Below are 7,004 nucleotides of genomic sequence, written 5' to 3'. Positions count from 1 at the left end.
AGAGAGAGAGAGAGAGAGAGAGAGAGAGAGAGAGAGAGAGAGAGAGAGAGAGTCGTAATTGTAAATAAAATGTATAAAATAAAAAAAAAGATGTTCTATTCGTGAATAGGAAGTTTTAAGATAAAATTCCGATTCTTCCTGTGCGATTTGTCGCAAGGAAAGTTGCGTCGTTGCGATTCGACACGAAAGCGATAATTCTAAAGGTCTTGACGGGAAAAGGATCTTTGGGAAAACGACGGCGTAAAATACGCGCGGCGCAGATAGGGAGAGGGTTGAAAAGAACACGTGGGATCGAGGGCGAGTCTTGTTCCCCTTCGCTTTAGGGGACAAACGAGACATCGATAATCGTGTTTGTTGTACGACTGTCGATACGAAACTTCAGGAATGCCGCTCAGCCAAGAAGCAAGGGAGGTTTACGACTTAAGAAGTATTATGTCAGCCGAATATTCGCGCGGCATCCTTCGTATCCTTCCCTCGCGCTTCCACCCCGGCCAAATCGCGGTTCCTTATATGCATCGGGGGTTCTACGACGCCGAAATTTTGACAACGCTCGTCGTCAACAGCCATAACGCTTTAGGGTCGCCGTGCGCGAAGGGTGATCTTTCTGATCGCGAATTTACGAAGGCCGGAAGAACTTTCGGCGCGGCGCGACGAAAGTTGTAATATTTGTTATTTAAACATTCAGAAGGAGTCGCGAACGCCGATGAAAAACTACCGACCAAAGTGGCGCTACTCCGTTTGGTAACCGAATCGATGCTATTTAACTAATCCGTCCGCTTAAATTGTTTGTCTGGCAGAATGACGCGTTCGGCGCAAATCGGATTCTCTCTTCTGACGAAGAGTGAGGATGTCTTTCAACGTGACTTATTTTCAAGTCGAGCTTTTTCACTCACGAGCGTATAGAGTTTAATGTTTAACGAGAAAATAAGCGACAATCTTTCGCGATTTAAGCAACTCGCGAAACCACTTAGATTTAAATGGCACGACAACTACTAAAAGTACTTTAACTCACATCAACAAGCCACGTCACTGTGTCTCAGAAGCCAGGGAAGTATACACCACTGACCTGCAACAAAACCGGATAATTTCATTGATGAGCCTGTAATCAGAAGTTATTGAAAATAACCGGAGGACAAGATAACCTCCGATGTCGTTAGAGAACTAGAAGGAAAGCATGAAGAGTCGCTTGTACTTACAGCTCCCCACGCGAATAAGAGATAAACGGATGCGTACGTGGAAAGGAAAAAAAGGCGGAGAGGAGGGAGGAGAGGGAGAATACATATATCGGTGAAGCGTAGCGCTCGACCAGCCAGCTCGCCTCTCCCTTGCGATGCTCGCAACGACAACAAACCACCGCCGCAATATTCATTCCGTCAGCCAAGAACAATACCATGGCGCGTCTGAGACTCATATCGTTCCCATTCGATGGCACCGCAATGCGAATGTCCTTCGACTCGACTCCGGTGGCGTTAATTAACGAATTCGAAAAGTACCGCAGCCGAAAGTCTCGCTCGTCTCGGAACGTTAGCTGGTGTGTGTGCGAGCGGGTGGTCCACCGCGCGGCGTCGGGCTGGGGTGGCGGCGAGAGAGCGTAGGACGGAAGCGCGCGCGTATAAAGGGTCGGTGTCTGGCCAGACGGGCAGAAATGAAGCAGCAAGGGTTTTGTTTGTCCGGCTGTCCACCCCTTTCCTTTCTCCGTTCGAGCCCTTCCCGCTCTCGCCAGCCCCGCTGGCCATGGCTCTACCCTGCGAGCCCTGTGGCACCCTTCAGCCCCTTCTTCATCACCTCCACCTCCTCCTCCTCCTCCTCCTCCTCCCTCAGCCCCCCTCGGCAGCTACCTACCTACCTACCTACCTACCTACCTACCTCGGCAACTCCGCCACCCCTCCTTACACCGTCGTTCGTCTCTCTCCCCGCGCTCCGCCGCGCTGGCCTCTGACGCTCGCGCACGGCCATGTAACAATGCACGTGTGTACACTGTTTGCCCACATCCTCCCGCGTATATCTTCGCGAGCTATAATATTGATTACTTCGGGCGAATTTCAGGCCGAGCGGCGCGAGCTGAGACCGTTTCTCCGACTCGAACCGTCACGCCGCGCCTCACCGCGCCATACCGCGCCGCGCCTCACCGCGCCATGCCACGCCGCGCCGCGCCGCGCCACGCTGCGTCGTGCCGACAACCCCTACGCGAGCGAGCCACCCCCGTCGCGCGTGCGGCCAGCCTTCAGTCAATCTCTCGTTGTCGACGCCGCGCCGCTCCGGCCACCCTCTTCCTCCTCCTCCTCCTCCTCCTCCTCTTCCTCTTCCATCCGACGTCGCAATGCAGACTTTTCGCTTTTGCGTTCGGCGACTCGCCCTCGACCTCTCAGTTTGTCACTGCACTTTGCAACACGCAGAGACGATACAATGCCGCAACGCGGAGGACAGGCGAAACTTTGGGCGCATCCCTTTAAACGGCTCGAGGCGGAATTCGAAGTCGTAAAAAGTCCGTTCTCGCGGCTATTGAAATTTAAGAAGGTCCTTCTTGTAACGCGCGGGTATGTTATTGTTTTCCCAACGGGGTGTCTCACGGGATACATTGTTCATTCGATATCTCTCGCAACCTTTTACGATCTTATTTGGAAATGTCTTAATATGGAAATTCGAACACTTGATGTAACCTTTCGAGTGGCATCCAGGGTCACTTGTGGCCGAGCTACTCTAAGAAGTGCTCGTTTTTCGGAGCATATTGCTCTAAGAATTGCAAAGAAAAGTATTCAGTAATTTATTTTTTACAAAAGGACTATGTGTTTTCAATTGGAAGAGTAAAGGAAATCTGAACAATTTTTTGAGATTTTTTTTAGCACTAAATTTTTCTCCAAAGGAAGAGAAGATCGGGGAAAACGCTAATGATCCCGGTTGCCGTTTCGCAGGTAGCGAAACTACGTTGTCATTCGGAAGGTTAATTTACTGAACTACGAGAGCGATATTATGGCCTTTCATCCAAGATAAAACAAGAGCTGGGTATATCTCTCGAATGAAAATCGACAGGAAGAAATTCTTTTACGTCGACATCTCTCGACGCAGCACAAAAACGTAATACCGAAATGGCAATCGCAGCTGTAGCGTAAAGATTACAACATCTTCACCAAGCGGAACATGCAAAAATTTTCTTGCCGCGACGTATAAAATGAAAAACTGCGATAAAAACTCACATATAATTAAAAGACATAATTAGTTTCTCTCTCGATATGTTTCCTGCCATCACGCAACCCCCTTGAGCGGCCAATAAAAAGCCGCCGGGTCTCTCCAGCTACGGTACGAGCGACCTTTCAAATGCAACGCGTATTAAAAGCGCGAGCGGTACGCATGAAAAAGTATAAACGAAAAGCGCAACAATACCAAAAAAGCGTTTATAACTATTGCGCGTAATGTTGGACTGAAAGAGCCATCGTTCCGTTTCGCGGCAAACGCCGCGCGACTTAAATTGCGTCACGGTCCTTCCAGTTATCCCGCGAACGTTTAATTCCATTCGCGAACCACCCCCTTTCCACTTGCACCCCGGCGGCGGCGGCGGCGGCGGCGGCCTTTCCCGCCCCTCGGCTCGCATCAGCACCAAGTCCGTATGTCGCGAATCGAAGTACAAAGAAGCAATAGTAGAAATAAGATAATTGCTATTACAATCGCAATTTCATCCAGGACGACGGAACCTTGGTGGTAAAGGGTAGCGGGGTGCGTGGAGCGGAAACGTAGCGGGAACGGAGGGAGATGGTAGGCGGGGAGGGGGAGGGTAAGGGGATGGGGAGGCGGAAGAAGGGAGAAGGACGACTGCCGCAGAGAGCTGAACTACAAAGTACGTTAATGTCGTGCTCACACCCCCGTGCACCCCCAGCGCCATTCCGATGCCGCAGACAGTTTGTTGTCGAAGCTTCGGGGATTACACAAATGAGGTTGTTCAGCGGGAGAAATGTACATTCCGCTACAAAGCCGGTCCGCGCGCGCCGTGTGCCACGCACGGAATTAAAAACCGGGGTGGAAGAGCGAAGGTGAAAAGTGCCGCTCTCTCTGCCGCGCGATCGTCCCGCGGCACCCCCGCGCCGCGGACAATATTTTCTTTGCTGAAAGCCGGCGCGCCGTAGAATGGATTTTCATCGGGGCGGCGTTTGAGCCCTTCAAGAACGGAATTCGTTTTTATCGGATACGCTCTCGCGCATCGGAATATCGCCGCATGAACCGGTGTAGTTTTTAAAAATAGCATCCTTCGACCTCGATCGTCGCCGTCAGCGGCTTGGACATATTGCGACGCGCGTTGACGCGCATCGCTAAATCTACGACAACCCTCCGCGGAGCGCTCCGACAAATCGGCCGCGTCGCGTCACGTCGCTTTTAAATTAATGCCCCGGCGGGGGAGCGTTGCGAGCCGAATATCATTGACGTTGACGTCTTATTCACTCGTAATAGTGCAAAGCTGTGTTATTAAAGCGCTTCGTATAAATACGCTTTTTCTCTTCTCCTCTCTCACTCGCGCCGTTCCCCGAACAAGCGCGACCGATTTATACGGACTCCGCCGTCGCGGTGAGATCCATTAGAGGATATCCGTGCGGAAAATGTGGGCGTGGAGATTTGAGGAGACGTAATCTTGGAGGAAAGAGAAAAAGCGAGAACCTAATCCGTGGAGATTCCTGAAATTCGCCCGCGCGTGCGTCATTTCGCTCCGGGCAGAACGCTCGCAAGCCGAGCGCGATAGTGACGTCGGCAGAAACTAGTTAGGTCGGAGACTACTGTAGTCCGAAGAGAGGTGGGCGGTGGAAAAGCGGCCCTTGTGCCGACGCACCGTAGGGACCGGGGATAGTAATTGTATACGTACTGGGAGAATGGCAAGGTAAACAAAACTATGTAAGATTGCCCCATTAATATACATATCTCTTGGTTCAGTCGTGCCGCGAGAGAGCCAACCGCCCTTCAGCCGTCGCTGGGGTGGGTAGTCTTGGCCTCAGACTTTGGGGTTAGGCTCGCTCGAGAGCGAGGAGGGTACACAATGGATATTGAGACCATAATTTACGGCTGATTGTTAGCCCCGCGATCTATGGATTCCTATGTCTCGCCGCGCGCGCCCCCGGCCTGCTTGAGCACCTTCCAACGACTCCCGCTTCCACGTCGAATTTGTGTTAGGCCCGTAATAAGTACGGGCTACGTGTGCGCTGAGCGGAAGTGGAGGTATCGGAGGAATGCTCCTCCGATCGGTATGGGGATATGAGAGATGCCGCGATCGCGATTGTGAATTCGGCTCGGCACTGATGAACGAATCGCGCGCGACCGTATAGACGCGAGAGACACGGCATTTGTTCACAAATTGTCCCGTAAACCGAGGATTTTTCATAACGTACGATCCTCAAATATGATAGCGACTGCGGAGTTGGTCACTGACGGAATCGCTGATGCGAGTCGTAATTGGCCGGATGCGTCTCCACGCGAGGTCAGTTACCCTCTGCTTACTCGACCGATACAATATCGCAGCAAGAACGGCAGTTATAAATTAATTACGAGGGTCAGATTCGCAACTGGGTCCCGTTCCATGGACTGGATCGGTGGGGCGGACGTCTTACTAGTTTCATCGGTGGCTCAAGGGAGCGTGTAAGGAGGAGGCGATGTTTGGTCTTCCTTACAAGGGGCCGACCAGCCAACCGACCAGCCTGCCTGCCACTTACCGAAGGATAATAACGTAGTAATCCCGCCATGAGACACGGATGAAGTCCTTAATAACCCTATAAACCCGAGATATATCTTGCATATCAATATAGAGGGACAAACGCGCCGCTGCAGGTACACACGCCCGCATCATCTCTCCCTTAATTAAACAAACGGTTTCGCGTGAGACACCCACACAATCGGGAGATATCGCGTTAAAAGCGCGATTTAATCCGTTAGGTTGTGAATGTTTCCGTCAATGTTCCATTTGGAATTAATCACTGAATGGATAATTAGGATAAATTTTTAATACTCTACCTTTATGTGCTCGCACGCGCAAAATGGAGCTCGATACTATGCCCGAAGCAGGATACTATTCTTCGCGAATGCGATTACACTTTGACTTTGTGCATCAGAATGATACTTTGTTATAAGGCACAAGTGATATCAAGTTAACGAAAGCTATATGTGCGAAGCCATTAAAAATCGCAATTTGCGCGCGATTATGAAATTCATCGAATAAATATGCATAGAAATAAATATGGCTCGCGCATAAATTTTCACACAGCGGGTCGCAAAAAGTCTAGGCCGATTAAAATCTGTTTTCTGTGCATCTACGATATCGAGGACATCGAGGATGAGAAAGAGAGAGAGAGAGAGTGGAAGGAGGGGAGAGGGAGAGGGGGGGAGGAAGAGAGCGATCGATAATTAATAAGTCGATTGTCGGCACGAGGCAGTATTTCATATCTGAGGGCGAGCGCGCGTTACATTTTTCCGCATTCTCGCGAACGAAACTATCGGGGAAAAATGATACGGCGATTCCGAGGAAAAATCGTAGCCCGCGGCGCGCGCCGCGCCGCGCCGCGCCGCTTGTCAATTTTGCACCTTTCAATTCGATTTGGAAAGTATCGCGTGGAAATAGTATCGAAATATCGTTTATACGTCTCTCTAAATCAGGCACTTCGTATCGGGCTTGTTGAGGTCGGTTGCATTCCTATCGCGCTATGCAACGTAACATGAATTTGCAGGAATTCACGATATAATCACAAATTAATTACGACGGCTTTATTGAAGTTCGCGGCGATTTTTGAAAATTTCCGGAAATTACGGAAGGCCGATCTGAAATTGGAATTCGCGATGCGCACGCTGCCCGCTCGCAAATTTGTGTAAGTAACGCGATATGTAGTTCATTTAACGTGAAGTGCAAATCTATCTGAAAAAGAGGCCCATTCGCGGAACTATTCTCCGCTCAGCTCCGAATTTGTTGCGCAACACGAGTGATTTACGGCAGAGAGAGAGAGAGAGAGAGAGAGAGAGAGAGAGAGAGAGAGAGAGAG

The 7,004-nt window shown here is 50.6% G+C and overlaps 1 protein-coding gene across 23 annotated transcripts in view; it reads right to left on the bottom strand.

The window, feature by feature from the left end:
- The window catches only part of LOC116854091 (forkhead box protein P1), a 324,470-nt gene that overhangs the window by 213,988 nt on the left and 103,478 nt on the right, over nt 1–7,004 (bottom strand). For 4 of the 23 annotated variants that reach the window (XM_032835661.1, XM_032835662.1, XM_032835663.1 and 1 more), the window contains exon 2: nt 1,013–1,066. The exons of the other annotated variants lie outside the window; for them this stretch is intronic. The gene's annotated coding sequence lies outside the window, so the exon portion shown is untranslated. The remainder of the gene's footprint in view (nt 1–1,012; nt 1,067–7,004) is intronic. 23 annotated transcript variants of the gene reach the window in all.

The sequence above is a fragment of the Odontomachus brunneus genome, unplaced genomic scaffold (genome assembly GCF_010583005.1).
Source record: "Odontomachus brunneus isolate Ranch 3 - 2012 unplaced genomic scaffold, Obru_v1 Obru_scaffold_008, whole genome shotgun sequence".
NCBI classification, from domain to species: Eukaryota; Metazoa; Arthropoda; class Insecta; order Hymenoptera; family Formicidae; genus Odontomachus; species Odontomachus brunneus.
The sequence above is the reverse complement of the archived record's forward strand: the minus strand, read 5'-3'. Positions and strand labels throughout refer to the sequence as shown.